The sequence below is a fragment of the Tachyglossus aculeatus genome, chromosome 5 (assembly GCF_015852505.1).
Source record: "Tachyglossus aculeatus isolate mTacAcu1 chromosome 5, mTacAcu1.pri, whole genome shotgun sequence".
Lineage (NCBI taxonomy): Eukaryota > Metazoa > Chordata > Mammalia > Monotremata > Tachyglossidae > Tachyglossus > Tachyglossus aculeatus.
In genome coordinates this window covers 37198404-37217262 of record NC_052070.1, presented here as the reverse complement: position 1 = coordinate 37217262, position 18859 = coordinate 37198404, and the positions used below count along the sequence as shown (strand labels likewise).

Here is an 18859-nt window from a genome sequence, read left to right as displayed (position 1 = left end):
CCTGCGGCATTACCCTCCGCTGCCCGCTGCGGTCCCTCGAGGGCCGGGCCAGCTGACGGGAATGCCCCCTCCGGGGACCCTCCCCTGATATCCCTGGGCCCGGCCCGGCCCCCCTGCTTGGTACTCTATCCCTGGCATCTCTGCTTAGTAGCCTACCCCCGGGCCCCCTGGCTGGTCCCTTGGCCCCCCGGTCCCCTTGCCTGGTAGGTCCCCTGAGGTGGGCACCCCTTCCACGTCCCCGGCCCCGCCTGCCCCCCTGAGGTGGGCACCCTGAGGTGGGCCCCCCCGTGCCCGCGCCCGGGGCTGTCCGTCAGCTAAGTGGAGGCCCGGGTGGGGGTCCGGGTGGGGGCCGGCCCCGCCGGCGAAGGGGCAGCGGGCCGGGGGGCTGCAGGTGGCTGGACAGGTGTCCGGCCCGGGGCGGTGGTCTCAGGCCCGGGGGTCGTGGAGGGGGCGGAGAGAGGGCTGGGTGGACAGTCTCCCCAGCCTCCTCAGCCCCCAGCCCCAGCCTCACCCCCAGTCTCCAGCCTCCAGCCTCCAGCCTCCAGCCTCCAGCCTCAGCTCCAACCTTCAGCCCCAGACCCAGCTTCCAACCCCCAGCCCAGATCAGGCCCTGCTCCAGCCCAGCCCCAGCCCAGCCCCAGCGCCCTCCTCCAGTCCCTGGCCCTAGCCCCCAGCCTCAAGCCCCAGCCTCAGCCTCCTGCCCCCAGCCCCTTCCCAGATCAGACCCTGCCCCCTGCTCTCAGCCCCCTCCTCCAGCCCCCAGCCCCCTGCTCCCAGCCTATTCCCAGCTCAGACCCTGTCCCCAGCCCCCTCCTCCAGCCCCCAGCCCCCTCCTCCAGCTCCCAGCCCCCTCCTCCAGCCCCTTCCCAGCTCAGCCCCTGCCCCCAGCCCCCTCCTCCAGCCCCCATTCCCCTACCCCCAGCTCCCAGCCTCTTCCCAGCTCAGACCCTGTCCCCAGCCCTCTCCTCCAGCCCCTTCCCAGCTCAGCCCCTGCCCCCAGCCCCGTCCTCCAGCCCCCAGCCCCCTCCTCCAGCCCCTTCCCAGCTCAGACACTGCCCCAGCCCCCTCCTCCAGCCCCCAGCCCCCTGCCCCCAGCTCCCAGCCTCTTCCCAGCTCAGCCCCTGCTCCCAGCCCCCAGCCCCCTCCTCCAGCCCCTAGCCCCCTGCTCCCAGCCCCTTCCCAGCTCAGCCTCTGCCCCCAGCCCCCTCCTCCAGCCCCCAGCCCCCTGCCCCCAGCCCCTTCCCAGCTCAGCCCCTGCTCCCAGCCCCCAGCCCCCTCCTCCCGCCCCCAGCCCCCTGCTCCCAGCCTCCAGCCCCTTCCCAGCTCAGCCCCTGCCCCCAGCCTCAGCCCCTTGGCGGCTCAGCCCGTGCCCCCCGCTCCCCCTGGCCCCGGGGCACCCCGCGTTGGGCAGCCCCCCTCCCCCCCCCGGACCAGCCTGGAGGCCGGGGGTGGGCAGACACTCACCGGGGGCGCGGGCAGGGGAGGGCAGGGGGCAGCGCTGTGTCCTCTGTCCCCTGGGCGATCTCCGGTCCTGACAGACGCCGCTCCCGCCGCCGCAGTTCGGGGAGGAGGAGGAGGAGGAGGAGGATGGAGGAGGATAGAGGAGGATGGAGAGGATGGGGAGGGGGGCGTGTCACGTGACGACGAAGCGCTCCGTTCCCTGCGCCGCCCCCTCCCCCCCCCCCACCCCCCCAGTGCGGAGCCCGAGCCGCCGGCAGGCCCGGCCGCCCCGGCCGGACACACACACGGACACACCCAAGGACACCCACGGACACCCCCCCACCCCCCCACCCCCTCCCGCCCCCTGGGACGGGCCGGCTACAGGCTCAGCGTTTCCCCCCATCCCGCTCCCCGGCCCCGCAGCCTGGCACCTCGGACAGAAACACGGCTGCGGGGCCGGAGAGAACAGCCCCGCTCTCTGCCCCGCTCTGCCCCTCGGCTCCGGAGACCTGCCAGGCCTGGGGCTGGGGCAGGGGCTGGGCTGGGCTGGGAGCTGGGCAGGGGCTGGGGCTGGGCTTGGGCAAGGGCAGGGCAGAGGCAGGGGCTGGCCTGGGGCTGGCTTTGGGACTAAGGATGGGCTGGGGCTGGGGTTGTCTTTGAGACTGGGGCTGGGCTGGGGCTGGGAATGGTGCTGGGGCTGCACTTGGGGCTGCGCTGGGGCTGGGCTGGGGTTGGGGCTGGGCCCAGAGCAAATGCTCGGGCTGGGAATGGTGCTGGGGCTGCCCTTGGAGCTGAGCTGGGGCTGGGAATGGTGCTGGGGCTGCCCTTGGAGCTGAGCTGGGGCTGGGCTGGGCCTAGAGCAAATGCTGGGGATGGGAATGGTGCTGGGGCTGTCCTTGGAGCTGAGCTGGGGCTGGGCTGGGCCTAGAGCAAATGCTGGGGATGGGAATGGTGCTGGGGCTGCCCTTGGGGCTGAGCTGGGGCTGGGAATGGTGCTGGGGCTGCCCTTGGGCTGAGCTGGGCCTGGGAATGGTGCTGGAGCTGCCCTTGGGGCTGAGCTGGGGCTGGGTTGGGGCTGGGCCTAGAGCAGATGCTGGGGCTGGGAATGGTGCTGGGGCTGCCCTTGGGGCTGGGCTGGGGTTGGGGCCAGGGTTGGGGCCGGGCCTAGAGTAGATGCTAGGGCTGGGGCAGGTGCTGGGCCTGGGAAAGGGGCAGTGGCAGAGGCAGGGTCTGGCCTGGGGTAGGAGCTGACCTGAGGCCGGGGCAGAGGCAGTGGCAGAGTTTGGTCTGGGGTAGGAGCTGGGCTGGGGCTGGGGCTGGCTTTGGGACTGGGGATGGGCTGGGGCTGACGCTGGGAATGGTGCTGGGGCTGCCCTTGGGGCAAGGCAGAGGCAGGAGCTGGTCTGGGGATGAAGCTGGAGCCAGGGCTGGAGTAAGGTTTGATCTGGGCTGGAGCCGGGGCCGGGGCTGAGGCTGATCTAGCGCATGGGGAGAGCTGAGGCTCAAACGGGGCAGAAGATGGGACAGGTACAAGGAAGCAGCTGTGGTCATTCCTCTCCGCCCTCTGCCCCTCCTTCCTGCCACGGAAGCCTTTCTCCTAGCAAACAAGGCTGAACACTCCGGAGGAACCAAAGGAGCAGCCCAGGGTACTACTACTATTACTAATAATAATGATGGCACTTATTAAGCGCTTACTATGTGCAAAGCATTGTTCCAAGCGCTGGGGAGGTTGCAAGGTGATCAGGTTGTCCCACGGGGGGTTCACAGTCTTCATCCCCATTTTACAGATGAGGGAACTGACGCCCAGAGAAGTGTCACACAGTTGACAATTGGCAGAGCTGGGATTTGAACCCATGACCTCTGACTCCAAAGCCCGTGCTCTTTCCACTGAGCCACGCTGCCTCTCAGGAAGCCACTCGGACGGGGAAGTGGGTCCAGCCGTTTCAGGATGGCCTGGCTAGTGGTGAGCTGGGAGTCGTACCCCCGGTCCCGGGGCGGTGAACCTGGGACTTGGATGACGGAATGGGGATCAGGCTCAGTGCGTTTGGGGAGACCCTCTCAAGACCGGGTAGCTCAGTGGTCCTTTGGGAAGATGGGGCAAGTTTGTAGGGGGATGGACAGGAAACACCTTGCACTAAGCAGGGGGATGGGCTGGCCACCTATAAATTTGTCAGAGGAAGATCTGGGTTCAGGGTGGACCCCGGAAAAAGTGCTGTTAGCAATGGAACCTAAAAATTCCAGAAAATGGCACAACTTGGGGATTTCATTCATTCATTCATTCAGTCGTATTTATTGAGTCCTTACTGTGTGCAGAACACTTACTAAGCACTTATCACTTGAACCCCGAGGCAGGTTCCTTCCTTCACTCACTCATTCATTTACTCAATAGTATTTATTTAGCACCTACTTTGTGCAAAACCCTGTACTAGATGCCTGGGGAAAATACACCAGTAAGAATTTGAGAAGGCCGCTGGTTCTCAAGGGACTCCCGGTTTAAGAATAAAGGTTGGGTGGGGGAGAAGGGGCGGGCTGGTAGCAGACACAAGGAAATCTGAAACTCTAAAACAGAAAAGCAAGGAGGCAAGGACAACAGTGAGTGCTGAAAGAGCAGCAGACAGAAGCAGTTTGAGTTGCAGGGTGTCTTGGGGCCTCGAGGTTTCCGTTCGGAGATCGTGGAGCACGTGGGGAAAGGGGGCCCGTAGGGTGTGGCAAACTCTGCCGCTTCATGGCCTACTGGATAGAGCGCAGGTCTGAAAGTCAGAAGGATCTGGATTCTAATCCCAGCTTTGCCACCTGTCTGCTGTGTGACCTTGGGCAAGTCACTTCATTTCTCTGTGCCTCAGTTACCTTAGCTGTAAAACGGGGATTAATATTGTGAGCCCCATGTGGGACTGTGTACAACCTCATTAGCTTGTATCTACCTCAATGCTTAAGACGGTGCAATAAGCACTTAGCAAATACCATAAAAAGACAAAAAACAAAACAAAACCTTCCCCTCTGCACTGGCCTCTCCCTCCTCTCCCCCACTGCTCTTTCCTCCCCACCCCGAGCTGCCTCTTTCCCTGGGGCCAAACTCTTCATTCATTCATTTGTTCAGTTGCATTTATTGAGCACTTGCTGTGTGCACAGCACTGTAATAAATGCTTGGGAGAGTACAATATAATAATAAAAAGACGCATTCCCTGCCGGCAACAAGCCTACAGCCTAGAGGAGGAGACAGACATTTTATTAATGACATGCATATAGCTATAATTCTATTTATCCTCACGGTATTGACACCTGTCTACTTGTTTTGTTTTGTTGTCTGTCTCCCTCTTCTAGACTGTGAGCCCGTTGGTGGGTAGGGACCGTCTCTATCTGTTGCCGATTTGAACTTCCCAAGCGCTTAGTACAGTGCTCTGCACACAGTCAGCGCTCAATAAATGCAATTAATTGAATGAATGAATGAATGAATGAAATTGACAAGGATACACAGCAGTCAAGTGGCGGAGCCGGGATCAGAACCCATGACTTTCTGATTCCCAGACCCGTGCTCTATCCATTAGGCCATGCTGCTTCTGGTCACCCCTGTCCAGCCCACTATCCCCCTCCACCATCTCCCTGCCGGAGAAAGCCCCTCTCCCCCTTTTAGACTGTGAGCCCACTGTTGGGTAGGGACTGTCTCTATATGTTGCCAACTTGTACTTCCCAAGCGCTTAGTACAGTGCTCTGCACACAGTAAGCACTCAATAAATGCGATTGATTGATTGACCATTCACTCCAGTTGGCCACTTCCTGCTCCTGCTCTTCCCAACCCGTGCTGCCGGAACCTTTCCCTTCCCCAACCCGTTCTCCCTCTATCATTCAACTGTATTTATTGAGCGCTTACTGTGTGCGGAGCACTGTACCAGGCGCTTGGGAAGTACAAATCAGCAACACATAGAGACGGTCCCTAAACAACAACGGGCTCACACTCTAGAAGGGGGAGACAGACAACGAAACAAAACAAGTAGACAGGTGTCAATACTATCAGAATAAGTAGAATTATAGCTATATACACATCATTAATAAAATATAGTAAATATGTACGAATAAAAGGGGGTAATAAATATGTAGAAATACATACAAGTGCTGCGGGGAGGGGGGCAAGGCAGAGGAGGAAAAAGGGGGCTCAGTCTGGGAAGGCCTCCTGGAGGAGGTGAGCACTTAGTAGGGCTTTGAAGGGAGGAAGAGAGCACCAAGTCTTGTCCATTCCCCAGGCTCCAGGTCCCAGGCTGTCTTCCACCATCCTGGGAACTCCAGGCTCACCAAGGGATGCAGTGTTGCCTAGTGGAAAGAGCTTGGGCCTGACAGTCAGGGGCCCTGGGTTCTCATCTGATCTGCTGTATGACCTTAGGCAAGTCACTTCACTTCTCAGGGCCTCAGTTTCCTCATCTACAAAATGGGGATTCAATACTTTTTTTCTTCAATACTTTTTCTCCCTCCCACCTACTCTGTGGGCCTCATGTTGGCCCTGATTATCTTGTACCTACCTAGGGCTTAGTACAGTGCTTGGCATATAGTAAGTGCTTAACAAATACCATTAATAATAATAATAATAATAACAATAATAATAATGGGATCCCAAGCAGCATCCTCCTTGGCTGCCTTTGTTCAGGTCTCCACTGCTATGGCCCCCTTCCCCTGTGCTCTCTCATTTCCGCACTGCCACCCCCCCTGCCCCACCCTGCTCTGTGCCCATCTGTGCCCCGCCTGTCTGCCTCTGCTGCGATGAGATGCGGAGGGGAGGGAGGGGGGTGGACGCGGCTCACAGGTGGCAGTCAGGATTTCGCCAATGCTCCCATTCTGGGTCCTGCTTAATGAATGATAATCATAATTATTATTATAGTGGCATTTGCTAAGCTCTTATTCTGTGCCGAGCCCTGTGCTAAGCATTCGCGTAGATACAATACAATCAGCTACAGTCCCTGACCTATATAAGCTTCATATTCTAAGAGGGAGGGGAAAACAGGTATTGAACCTCCATTTTAGAGTTGAGGAAATGGAGTCACAGAGAAGTGAAGTGACTAGACTGTGAGCCCACTGTTGGGTAGGGACCGTCTCTATATGTTGCCAACTTGGACTTCCCAAGCGCTTAGTACAGTGCTCTTGCACACAGTAAGCGCTCAATAAATATGATTGATTGATTGATTTGCCCCAGGTGCGGAGATGGGTTTAGAATCCAGGTCCTTTGATTCCCAGGCCCGTGCTCTTTCCATTTGGCCACACTGCTGCCGCCCAGAACCAGGGGAGATGTGGAGTCAAAGCTCCTAATCCTTGGAGAGAATGTCTGTTCTCTGCCTCCTCTCCTGCTAGGAAAGCAGGAAGTACATTTACTATCACCTCCCTGGGGGGCCTCTGTCTCCCACACTGGGCCCACATTCCAGGGGGCTCCTCCTCCTCCTCCTCCTCCTCCTCCCTCCCCGACAACTCCGGAAGTTTCAGGGATGCTGGGCGCTACCGCCGCTGCAGCTTTCTTCTGGACGGGAGCCATAGGGAAGGAAAAAGCGAAGCTGCTCTGAGAAAGAATACTCTCCATCCTGAGGGAGAGCAGAGAGCGCCAAGACTCTGTCGGAAGCGGTCGTGTGTGGCTGCGAGGGCAGGCCGGGCTCCCGGGCACAGAGGGTTCTGAGAGGAAGAGGTCAGAACTGTCTTGATGGAGGAGGGGTCCGTGGATAATGTGGATAACAATAATAATGAATGATGATGATGGCATTTGTTAAGCACCTCCTATATGCCGAGCTCTAGTCTAAGCGCTGGGGGGGTGTACAAGGTAATCAGCTCTCAATAAATACGATTGAATGAATGAATGGTTCATTCATGGTGGACTGTGAGCCCACTCTTCTAGACTGTGAGACCAATGTTGGGTAGGGACTGTCTCTATATGTTGCCGACTTGTACTTCCCAAGCACTTAGTACAGTGCTCTGTACATAGTAAGCGCTCAATAAATACGATTGAATGAATGAATGAATGGTTGGCTCCCCCGGTGATAGGAGGGACTCAGGGAGTCTCCATGTGCTTCTCTGAGTGAAGGGGTGTGAATGTATAATAATAATAATAATGATGTTATTTGTTCAGCGCTTATTATGTGCCATTCATTCATTCATTCAATCGTATTTATTGAGCGCTTACTGTGTGCAGAGCACTGTACTAAATGCTTGGGAAGTACAAGTTGGCAACATATAGAGACAGTTCCTACCCAACAGTGGGCTCACAGTCTAGAAGGGGGAGACAGAGAACAAAACAAAACATACTAACAAAATAAAATAAGTAGAATATGTACAAGTAAAATAGAGTAATAAATACGTACAAACATATATACATATATACAGGTGCTGTGGGGAAGGGAAGGAGGTAAGGCCGGGGGGATGGAGGGGGGGGGGAGGGGGAGAGGAAGGAGGGGGCTCAGTCAGTGTCCAGCACTGTTCTAAGCGCTGGAGTGGTTACAAGGTAATCAGGTTGTTCCACATGGGGCTCACAGTCTTAATCCCCATTTTATAGATGAGGTAACAGGCACAGAGAAATTAAGTGACTTGCCCAAAGTCACACAGCTGACAAGTGGAACGGGGATTAGAACCCATGACCTCTGACTCCCAAGTCTGTACTCTTTCCACCGAGCCACGCTGCTTCTCTAGGATGAGCCCAGGAGCTATGAGGGCACCTAGGTGAGGCCAACAAACTGTCACAGACGGGCTCAGCCGCAGGGCATGAGACTGTGAGCCCACTGTTGGGTAGGGACCGTCTCTATATGTTGCCAACTTGTACTTCCCAAGCGCTTAGTACAGTGCTCTGCACACAGTAAGTGCTCAATAAATACGATTGATTGATTGATAAGGCCCGGGGAAAAGGCCGAGGGTTGGGGCCAGAGGGAACCAAGAAGCAGCATGAAGTAATGGATAGAGCACAGGCCTGGGCGTAATCAAATCGTCATGGGTTCTAATTCTGGCTCCGCCATTTGTCTGCTGTGTGACCTTGGGCAAGTCCCTTCACTTCTCTATGCTTCAGTTACCTCATCTGTAAAATGGGGACTGAGACTGTAAGCCCCACACGGGACAGGGACTCTGTCCAACCTCATTTGCGTGCCTCAACCCCAGTGCCTGGCATGTAATAGGCACTTATCAAATCCTATTATTATTATGTTGCCAATTTGTACTTCCCAAGTGCTTAGTACAGTGCTCTGCACATAGTAAGCGCTCAATAAATACGATTGATGATTAGAGTTATTTTTTGGAGCTCAAAGGGGTTGGGTTGGGGGGGCAGAAGGGAGCAGGTGGGGGGCCTCCGGGGGAAAAGCCCAAATAGGTGAAGGAAGGAAGGTCAGGGGTGGAAAGACCAAGTGACCTGGACAGACACATACCTATACCCAACACAGACAATTCCAGAAAAATATAGAAAGGGGCAGGCAGAAAGAGGAATGGGGGTCAGGGTGGGGCAGCAGCGTCTCTGTTGTCTCCCTTCCTTCCTCATCTCTTCCTCCTCGTCCTCCAGCTGTCCTACGGAGGTTACCACCCAGCTGCCTTCCAAGCGGCTGGACTGAATCCAAGCCCGCCAGGATGCCCGGGCAGAAGCCGTGAGGCAGTGAAGGATGGCGGCTGCAGCTGTAGTGGTGGCAGTGAAGAAGAGGAGGGGCGGTCTCTCCCACAGTCCCCTGCTGCTGCTGCCACCGCCGTCACCTCCTCTCCAGCACAGCAAGGTCACGTGGGGGACTTGGAGACTCGCCGCCAGTCGTTATTCAGAGATCCCAAATGTCTGCCTGTCCCATTAAATGGGGGACAGATGGTCATCTTCCTTGAGGGCTCAACTTCATCATTCCATCCAGCCATCGCTCAAGCCAAAAGGAGCACTGTACTATAGGGTGGAAGAGAAGCAGCTCGGCCAAATGGACAGAGCACAGGACTGGAATCCAGGAGACTCGGGCAATAATCCTAGCTCTGCCATTTATTTGCCAGCCGAGAGACTTTGGGCAGGCCGCTAAGCTTCTCTGTGCCTCAGTTTCCTCCTCTGTAAAATGAGCATTCAATACCTGTTCTGCTCCCCTTAGACTGTGAGCCCCATGTGTGTCAGGCACCGTGTCTGAACTGTTTATATCTACCCCCATGCTCAGTACAGTGCTTGGCACATAGTAAGTGCTTAACAGTAGTAATATTATTATTATTATTGTAGAGAGAGGAGACTCGTGATGAGGAAAAACAAGCATGGGGAAGAATCCATGTCAGCAGCCAAGAGACCCCTTAAACCAGACGACTGCTGCTTCCAGCCCTACCTGGACTCCAGCCTGGAGGGCGAGGGGCAGCAGCGACTGTGGACTTAAAGTTCAGAAGGTCGGGGAAACCGTGGTTGCCACCGTGACCCTGTTGGCAGCCATGACTTTGAGCTGCGAGGGGCCTGAAACCCTGCTCTTCTAGCCTCGATGCCCTGTTCCTCTTGTAGACAGCACTGCCCTTGACTTGAACATAGTTTTTGTGTTTCTATTGCTTCATCCTTCCTCACGGGTCCATCCATCGCCTGTCCCGGCTCCCCTCCCTTATCCTCAGGTTTGAGCTCCTGGAGAGCCAGGGACTGTGTCTAATTTTCACCCGTACATTTTTTTCTCCCAGTGCTTAATGCAGTGCTCTGCGTACAGTTATGTGCTCAATAAACCCTGATGCAGGTACTACTACCACCACCTTCGGAGGTGACGGGTCAGCTGAGGTACTAGGACCAACCAATCAATCACTTGGTGATTTTTACTGTGTGCTTTCCACTGTGCTAGGCACTTTTCATTCATTCATTCAATCGTATTTATTGAGCGCTTACTGTGTGCAGAGCACTGTACTAAGCGCTTGGGAAGTACAAGTTGGCAACATATAGAGACGGTCCCTACCCAACAGCGGGCTCACAGACTATTAGGGGGAGACAGATAACAAAACAAAACATATTAACAAAATAAAATAAATAGAATATGTACAAATAAAATAGAGTAATAAATACATACAAACATATATACAGGTGCTGTGGGGAGGGGAAGGAGGTAAGGTGGGGGAGAGGAGGAGGAGGGGGAGAGGAAGGAGGAGGCACTTGCACGACTAGAGCTGGTAGGCATGACCCATTCATTGATTCATTCATTCATGCATTTATTCAATCGTATTTATTCATTCATTCAATCGCATTTATTGAGCGCTTACTGTGTGCAGAGCACTGTACTTAGTGCTTGGAAAGTACAATTTGGCAACAGATAGAGACAATTTATTAAGTGCTTACTGTGTGCAGAGCACTGTACTAAGCGCTTGGGAAGTCCAAGTTGGCAACATATAGAGACGGTCCCGACCCAACCACGGGCTCACAGTCTAGAAAGGGCAAACAGACAACAAAACAAAACATATTAACAAAATAAAATAAATAGAATAAATATGTACAAATAAAATAGAGTAGTAAATATGTAGAAACATATGTACAGGTGCTGTGGGGCAGGGAAGGAGGTAAGGCGGGGGGGGATGGGGAGGGGGAGAAGGGGGAGGCTCAGTGTGAGAAGGCCTCCTGGAGGAGGTGAGCTCTCAGTAGGCCTTTGAAGGGACCCCTACCCTTAAGGAGCTTCCAGCCTAGAGGGAGAAACAGATGGTTCCTCAGTTGCCCCGAAGAGTGGGGCGTGGGCTCTCTCCCTCAGCTGGGGTAGCAGGATGCCTTCAACTTTTCAGTTAACAAGCACGCTCTCTGGCTTGCTGTTCCCTCTCTGATTCATCACTCCAGATGTAGGCTAAGCGGCAGGCGGGGGGTCAGGGCTCTGCCCATTTACAGACCACCCCCGTCTGCCTCCACTTCCCCGACACTGTGGGCTGGGCACTCTCAAGCCATGGACCATCATCCACCCTGAGTCGTTGCCTGCTTAGAAATCATAGCTCCCTCGGCCTCCCCTGTGCCTCTCCGCCTGCTCATCCCCTCATCCCAGACTCAGAGGCTGTGTCCTGCAGAGAAGCAGTGTGGCTTAGTGGATACAGTCAGGAGGACCTAGGTTCTAATCCTGGCTCTGCCACCTGTCTGCTGTGTGACCTCGGGCAAGTCGCTTCACTTCTCTGGGCCTGTTACCACATCTGTAGCGTGGCTCAGTGGAAAGAGCCTGGGCTTTGGAGTCCGAGGTCAAGGGTTCAAATCCTGACTTCGCCACTTGTCAGCTGTGTGACTTTGGGCCAGTCACAACCTCTCTGTGCCTCAGTTACCTCATCTGCAAAATGGGGATTAAGACTGTAAGCCCCCCCAGGGGACAACCTGATCACCTTGTAACCTCCCCGGCGCTTAGAACAGTGCTTAGCACATAGTAAGCACTTAATAAATGCCATCGTTATTATTATTTTTATCTAGAGAAGCAGTGTGGCTCAATGGAAAGAGCCCGGGCTTGGGAGTCAGAGGTCATGGGTTCGAATCCCTGCTCTGCCACTTGTCAGCTGTGTGACCTTGGGCAAGCCACTTAACTTCTCTGTGCCTCAGTTACCTCATCTGTAAAAAGGGGATTAAGACTGTGAGCTCCCTGTGGGACAACCTGATCACCTTGTATCCCCCCCAGCGCTTAGAACAGTGCTTTGCACATAGTAAGCGCTTAATACCATCATTATTATTATCATCTGTAAAATGGGGATTAAGAGCATGAGCCCCACGTGGGGCAGGGACTGTGTCCAACCTGATTACCTTGTATCTACCTCAGTGCTCAGAACAGCACCTGGCCCATAGTAAGCGCTCAATCAGTACCATAATTACTATTGTTATTAGCTAGGTAGTCTGAGGCTCGCTTGGGGCTGGGGTCCTCAGCTGCCAGGGGCACGGACAGGGTGAGCTGGCGAGGCCCGTTCCCTGGGTTGGCTCCGCAACCAGGTTGCACGTGGCACTTGGCAGGCTCCTGCTGCTTCTGGCTTCCTGCCGGTGGTGGGAACATTCAAATCACCCCTAGATCCTCCAAAGAGGGGGCTCTCAAGATGAAAAGGACCAGGAGAACAAAGGAATCCAACTCTCCTGGGCTCCTGGGGCCAAGGGACAGGGCACACTTACATATCCAGCCGCTGCTGTTCCTTTCCTTTTAACGTTTCTTTTAAGTTCCCGGCTGCATCAAGGCCCCTCTCGCTGGGTTCCTAGGTCACAGAGGGGCTGGTAGCTACGTCCCCCTGAGCTTCTCTCTCCCTGCCCTGTTTCCTTCTAAACGACTTGAGAAGTAACCACTCAAGATCAGCAGCCTCTGGGCAGAGCGCTTTCCTATTCCATTCCTTCCTTAAATGTTACTCAGCACAATGGGACCCATACACGGCTGGTGGTTGAAACTCTAGAAAGCAAAAATCTGGTCAGGGCGGTCACAGCCATGGGAGAAAGTCCTGTGGGCCCAGCAGAAACCCAGGGTTTGTCTGAAATGGTGGTGGAAGGTGAATAAAAGGCAAGGGCAGAGAAGCAGTGAGGCCTAGTGGAAAGAGCATGGGCCTGAGTGTCGGAGGACCTGGGTTCTAATCTCAGTTCATTCAATCAATCAATCAATCAATCAATCAATCAATCGTATTTATTGAGCGCTTACTATGTGCAGAGCACTGTACTAAGCGCTTGGGAAGTACAAATTGGCATCACATCACATTCATTCAATCGTATGTATTGAGCACTTACTGTGTGCAGAGCAAGCGCTTGGGAAGTCGGCAACATGTAGAGACGGTCCCTACCCGACTCACAGTTAATAATAATAATAATAATGATGGTATTTGTTAAGCGCTTACTATGTGCAAAGCACTGTTCTAAGCGCTGGGGAGGTTACAAGGTGATCAGGTTGTCCCACGGGGGGCTCACGGTCTTAATCCCCATTTTACAGAGGAGGTAACTGAGACCCAGAGAAGTTAAGTGACTTGCCCAAAGTCACACAGCTGACAGCTGGCAGAGCTGGGATTAGAACCCATGACCAGTTCTGCTATTTGTCTGCTGTGGGACCTTGGGCAAGTCACTTTACTTCTGTTGCCTCAGTTTCCTCATCCATAAAATACCTTTTTATGATATGTTAAGCGCTTACTATGGATCAAGCACTGTTCTAAGTGCTAGGGCAGATCCAAGTTAATCAGGCTGAATATAGTCCTTGCCCCACATGGGACTCACAGTCAAGTAGGACAAACAGATACTGTAGCCCTATTTTGCAGTTGAGGAAACTGAGGCACAGAGAAATTAAGCGACTTGCCCAAGGCCATAGCAGGAAAGCGGCGGAGCCGGGATTAGAATCCAGATTTACTGGCTTCCAGGCCAGTGATCCTTCCACTAGGCTATGCTGCTACAAGGAACTTTCATTCATTCATTCAATCATATTTAATGAGCACTAAGTGCAGCACACTGTACTGAGCATTTGGGAGAGTACAAATACAGCAATAAACTGTTGCATTCCCTGCCCACAGTGAGCTTGCAGTCTCAGATGTTTCTCCCTCCAAGCAAAGGGGGCAAAGTCTGTTCCAAGGCCTTTTTCGGAGTTGTGGAGTTCATTCAACATACAAGCTAATTACAATTTACTCAACTGATCAATCAGGCCCACGTCCCCTGTGAACTCTACCCAGGCCCATCTGTCTGACAGACAGAGAACTAGTTTAGCCAAAAGCTGGCCACTTCCCTTCTTTATGAAAATGGAAAAGTGTTTCAAACAACGACGTTTGAAAGTTTCACAGAATTACCTCTTCATTAACTGGGCTGTTTCTTTCAGTGGGATGCAGCGTGGCTCAGGGGAAAGAGCCTGGGCTTTGGAGTCAGAGGTCATGGGTTCAAATCCCAGCTCTGCCAATTGTCAGCTGTGTGACTTCGGGCAAGTCACTTAACTTCTCTGGGCCTCAGTTCCCTCATCTGTAAAATGGGGATTAAGACTGTGAGCCCCACCGTGGGACAACCTCATCACCGTGTAACCTTCCCAGTGCTTAGAACAGTGCTTTGCACATAGTAAACACTTAATAAATGCCGTTATTATTATTATTAATAATAATGACTCCACTTTAGGGCCCAAGACCCCCATCTCACACAGCTCATCGATATTTATTAGTCTGGGCTCTGCTCATCAAGTTTCCACATAATCAGAGAATCTGTTGCATAACCTTATCCTCAGTTGCTTCCCCTACTTATAATTTATTTTAATGCCTGTCTACCCCACTGTATTGTAAGGAACTGCATGCACCTACTCTATTATCCTCTCCCAAGTGCTTAGTACAGTGTTTGGCACATAGAAAGTGCTCAGTAAATATTACTGATTGATCGATCAGCCAGTGGTGGTGTGCAAAGACAGGAGCCTTAGAGGAACTGACATCAGGCCACAGGGCACCTGGAATGCTGCCCTCTGGCACACCACGGGCAAAGAAAAGGGACTCTGCTGAGGCAGGGGGTGACAGAATGAGACCTATCAATCGATGGTATTTATTGAGTGCTTACTGTATGCACGGCACTGTACTAAGCATTTGGAAGAGTACAGAGTTGGTAGAAACATTCTCTGCCCACAATGACCCTACAGCCTAGAGAGGATGCCCCTTTCCCCACAACTGCCCTTCTCTATTCTGCCCCTACCCGGACGTGGCTCAGACCAATCTAAATTCAGTTCCCCGCCCGTCTCCCTCTCCTGTTCCCACTCCCAAATCCTTTTCATCTAAAAATGGAAATCGTGGTGTTACCCTAGCAACGCCACCTGGTTCTGCTGAGTCCCAGCTGCAGACTGGGAGCCAGGTCACCTGGGGTTGTCCAATCTCCTCACCTTAGGTCTCCTCCCCACCGGCCCTCACGGCATAGTCAGTCCTTCTGGAAGCTCCAAGACGGCCAGCCCACCGGGAAGTTCCTTCAAAGAGGGGTTTGTTCTCTAACTTGGGAGCCCAGACCACTTCCAAGGGGCCACTGGTATGCCTCGTGAGCCGAGCCCTTGCTTTAAGGGCCGAGGGCTATTTTGTAAGGGACACAACGACCCTGCCCTCTGCTTGGATGCACTCCTTGAAGCTCGCATGGCAGAGAAAGCGGGCGGGAGGCAGGCAGAGCCCGAGAGCAGACATGTGTGGGATGGAGAGGGCAGCCTTGCTATCTGTTAGCCAGGTTCTGCCCACTTTGGGGTTTGACTGCTTTCCCATTTGCCTCATCCCTTTGCAGTCTTTGTCCCTGCTGCTTCCATCTCCTCTCCGCCACTTCACCTGATTGCCAACCACCTCCTCCACTTCCCCGAAAAATGGCCTTGGTCAGGGCCACTAAGACAAGATCCTGCTAGCCCAATGCAACGGCCTTGCCTCCATTCTAATGTCTCTCCCCCACGGAACCCCCCTGCCTTTGACTCTTTCAACCAAGCTCTGTCCCTTCCTCTTCATCCCTCTGACTGCTCTCTGTTTCACTGGAGGGCTCCAGTTCCCCCCACTGCTCTTTTGCTCAAGGCTCAGTTCTTCCCAAGTTCTCATTTTCGGGAAGAGCTGTTCTGCTGCCGTGATTTCAAATTTCCACCTCTATGCAGGTGATTCTGAAATCTCTATCCCCAGCACTGACCTTTCGCCTCCTCACCACACTCGGATTACACGACTGGCCTCCATTTCACGCTTAATGGTAAAACCTACGTTCATTTCCCCACCCAAACCTTCAGCTCCTAATTTTTCACCGGTGCTCAAACAACTCCATCACTCTCTCACCTGCAGCCTCTACTTGTCTCCTTCAGCCTCCACCCTGCTGAAGCCACTCCGCCAGCTGCTTTGGCGCTTGTGAATACAGATGGGCCTCAGACCAACGGCCCAAATGGTTCCTGAAGATTTTTGCATCCTAATTTGAAACATGGCAGGTTGGAACTGATTTTCTATCTGTCGCTGAATTGTACTTTCCAAGCACTTAGTACTGTGCTCTGCACAGAGTAAGCGCTCAATAAATACGATTGAATGAATGTTCTCACAGGAGCAATGTGGAATTGGTTCCTGGATCAAAGAGGAGTATCCTATGTCTACCTAAATTATCCAGAACTGTGATAATGATAATTGTGACATTTATTAAGAATATACTAGGTGCCAAACACTGTGCTGTGCCTTGAGGCAACTACACGATAAGTAGATTGGATTCAGTCTTTTGTCTCTCATTGGGCTTAAGGTCTAAGGGAACTGTTGGCTCAATCAGTCCATCAATCAATGGCATTTATTGAGCACTTACTGTGTGCAGAGCACTGAACTAAACTCTTGGGAGAGTACAAGATAACAGAGTTGGTAGAAACATTCTCTGTCCATGAGGAGTTCACAATCTATAGTTAGGGATAGACATTAATATAAATAATAATAAGTGCTGGGGTGGCTGAGGGAGGGGTGAATAAAGGGTGAAATCCAGACTGTAAACTCATTGTGGGACAGGAATGTGTCTGTTTATTGTTGTATTGTACTCTCCCAAGTGCTTAGTACAGTGCTCTGCACACAGTAAGTGCTCAATAAATACAATTGAATGAATGGATGAGTGAATGAAAGTGCAAAGGTGATGCAGAAGGGAGTGGGAGAAGAAATGAGGGCTTAGTCAAGGAAGGCCTCTTGGAGGAGATGCACTTTTAGTAAGGCTTTGAAGGTGGGAAGGGAAATCGTCTGCTGGATATGAAGGGAAAGGGGGTTCCAGGACAGAGACAGGACATGGGCAAGGAGTCCGCGGAAAGAGCGAAGAGATCAAGGTACAGTGAGTAGGTTGGCCTTAGCAGAGCAAATTGTGCATGCTGACTTGCACTGGGAAATCAGAGAGGTATGATAGGAAGGGGTAAGTTGATTGAAAGCTTTAAAATCAATGGTAAGGAGTTTCTGTTCGATGTGGAAGCGGATGGGCAACCACTGGAGGTTCTTGAGGAGTGGGGAAACATGGACTGAATGGTTTTGTAGAAAATGATTGGGGCAGCAGAGTGTGAGCACCGAGTGGGACAGGGACTGTGTCCAACCCAATTACTTTCTATCTACCCCGGAGCTTAGAAGAGTGTCTGGCACATAGTAAGCACGTAACAAATACCATTTAAAAAGTGCTTGGATTAGCAAGGTAGCAGCTTGGATGGAGAGGCAGGGTGGCATTTTAGCAATGTTGTGAATCGTAAACAGACACGACTTGGTGATGGAGTGAATACGTGGGTTGAATGAGAGATGATTCGGGGATTCATTCATTCAATCGTACTTATTGAGCGCTTACTGTGTGCAGAGCATTGTACTAAGCGCTTGGGAAGTACAAGTTGGCAACATGTAGAGAAGGTCCCTACCCAACAACGGGCCCACAGTCTAGAAGAGGTTACGGGGTTGTGAGACAGGGAGGATGGTAGTGCCGTCTACAGTGATGGGAAAGTCAGGGGGAGGACGGGGTTTGAGTGGGAATATAAGGAGTTTTGTTTTCGAAATGTTAAGTTTGAGGTGTCGGCGGGACATCTAAGTAGAGATGTCCTGAAGGTAGGAGAAAATAGGAGACTGCAGAGGGGGAGAGAGATCAGGGCTGGAGATGTAGATTGGGGAATCAATTGCATAGAAATGGTAGTTGAAGCCATGGGAAGAAATGAGTTTTCCAAGAGAGTGGACCTTATCAAACACTTGCCCTGCCATCTTCAACTGCTTGCTCTCCAATTGCTTCTTCCCCACTGTTTTCAAACATAATCATGATAATAATAATAATTATATTCATTCATTCAATCGTATTTATTGAGCGCTGTGTGCAGAGCACTGTACTAAGCGCTTGGGAAGTACAAGTCGGCAACATATAGAGACGGTCCCTACCCAACATGTGCCAGACATTGTATTAAGCGCTGGGGTAGGTACAGGAAAATCGGGTTGGACACAGGCCCTGTCCCACGTGGGGCTCACAGTCTCAAACTCCATTTACAAATGAGGTAACCGAGGCACAGACAAATGATTTGCTCTAGGTTATACAACAGACAAGTGGCAAAGCCAGGATTAGAGCCCATGTCCCTTCTGACTCCCAAGCTCGTGCTCTACCCAATATACCATGCTGTTCACGTCTCCCAATCTTAAAAAAAAACCTTCCTTGATGTCATGGCTCCCTCCAGTTATCACCCCATCTCCCTCTTACCGTTCCTCTCCAAACTCCTTGACTGAGTTGTCTACACCTGCTGTCTCAAGTTCCTCTCCTCCAATTCTCTCCTTGACCCCCTCCAATACGGCCTCCTTCCCCTTCACTCTACAGAAACCACCCTCTCAGAGGTCACCAATGAGCTCCTGCTTGCCAAATCCAAGAGCCTCTACTCCATCCTAATCCTCCTCGACCACTCAGCGGCCTTCGACACAGTCAACCACCCTTTTCTCCTGGACACATTATCCAACTTCGGCTTCCACTGACGCTGTCCTCCTGGTTCTCCTTATCCTTCCGCCTGCTCATTCCCAATCTCTTTCATGGGCTCTCTCTTCCCAATAGTCAACACAAGGAAGTCCTTAACCGTCCTACCATTCCTGGGAAAAAAGCTCTCCA

At 52.9% G+C, this 18859-nt stretch overlaps 1 protein-coding gene across 1 annotated transcript in view; it reads right to left on the bottom strand.

Moving 5' to 3' along the window:
• LOC119928189 (RAP1 GTPase activating protein) overlaps positions 1-1599 on the bottom strand; it is a 127774-nt gene extending 126175 nt beyond the window's left edge. Inside the window, exon 1 of the mRNA XM_038746223.1 lies at positions 1465-1599. The gene's annotated coding sequence lies outside the window, so the exon portion shown is untranslated. The remainder of the gene's footprint in view (positions 1-1464) is intronic.
• Between the last annotated feature and the right edge of the window lie 17260 nt (positions 1600-18859).